The 1,423-nt window shown below is 41.1% G+C and overlaps 1 non-coding gene across 1 annotated transcript; it reads right to left on the minus strand.

The window, feature by feature from the left end:
* Positions 1-899: 899 nt before the first annotated feature.
* On the minus strand, positions 900-993 carry trnai-uau (transfer RNA isoleucine (anticodon UAU)). Its single transcript has 2 exons — positions 956-993; positions 900-935 (listed from the first exon to the last, which is right to left on the minus strand). It is a non-coding gene; the product is annotated as a tRNA-Ile (tRNA).
* Between the last annotated feature and the right edge of the window lie 430 nt (positions 994-1,423).

A 1,423-nucleotide genomic window follows, 5' to 3' on the forward strand; every position in this document is an offset into this window, starting at 1 on the left:
GCGCTATCCGATTACGTCGCTGGAGCTTGATGCGAATGCTGTGTGGTATTTGTGCTCCCATCATGCAGCTGCCGATCGCACCTGTCTTATAATTCCTCCCCTAAAGATCGATCGACGTTGCGGTCAATTGACATTTTCAAGTTTCACATTGATCGATTTTTGTTCGGCAAGGATACGAAGATTTATGGAATCATCGCAGGCAAATGGAATTGAGAATTAGGTAAAAGGGACAGAAACGGAAACAGCTGCACACAAACGTTGCATTTTATTCATATTTAACAGCAACAATATCCGTGCCGTGCGCAACTATGCTGTGGTCAGAGACAAACGCCCTTAGCTTCCGAAACTCCCGTGGCTTTTCTGTGGCTCTCTTTCCTTTCTTCCCTTCCTCCTGCAAGCTGCCAGTTTTTAAATCTTGTTTTAAATGTTGGTCTGGCCGAGGGCATTCCACATTCTCAGAACCATCTCTACCGTTTCATTGCTTGATTTCTTTGTTTATTAATTATGAAACTCCTTGAGCTACAATGGTAGCGCTTGCGACAATACATTAAAAGGCGGCTATTGGAAACCGTTGTGACCATAGTTTCGTTTTGTACAGAATTGAACCTCTATCACTCAATAGGTAATGTTATATTTACAATAAACTATATCTTCTTATAAATGTTGGTACATTCGCTCCCTTGTGCCGGATGAAGAATTGTTTTATCACCTCATTTATTTCATGTGGGCAAAAGGCACGGGTATTCAATCAGAAATAACCCACAGATTGACATTGAGACAACTGCAACGAGAGAGACAGAAAGCACCGTGGTACATGGCGGAACAGACAAGAGAAATGGATAAATAGAAAACGGCCTCAGACTCTGAAAAGTACAAACATCACATGCAAAAGCCCCGGCTGCTCCAGGTGAGGCTCGAACTCACAACCTCGGCATTTCCCAAGCCTGTACTGTCATATAAGTACCGCACGCTAACCGATTGCGCCACTACAGCTGCATATCCTGTGGTTTTTGTGCTGCCATCATACAGCTGCCTGTCCTACCTGTCTTACAAGGAAGAAGACAAAGCATCATCGAATCATTCAACACAGAAGGAAGCTTTTCAACCCATCGTGTCTATGCCGGCTCTCTGCAAGAAGCCTTCAGTTATTGAGACTCCATAGATTCTCGCCGTAGACGTGTTTTATTTTTTGTGTAATGTATTGTTATTTGTAATGAATTTCGGTGTCCATGCGGGAAATTTATAATATATATTTGTGCATCTATCTGTGAGTTGTAAATTAAATTGTGTGGAACATTGATAATCAAATTATTTGTGTTCATATATGTGTTATTATGAATTTATCTCTAAGTATCTCGGTGCTATAATTGTATTTACGTTTATTTGCGAGGTGTTTACAAGATGCAAAGATGTACACAGAAAA

Source organism: Pristiophorus japonicus, chromosome 25 (assembly GCF_044704955.1).
Source record: "Pristiophorus japonicus isolate sPriJap1 chromosome 25, sPriJap1.hap1, whole genome shotgun sequence".
In the NCBI taxonomy this organism is placed as follows: Eukaryota; Metazoa; Chordata; class Chondrichthyes; family Pristiophoridae; genus Pristiophorus; species Pristiophorus japonicus.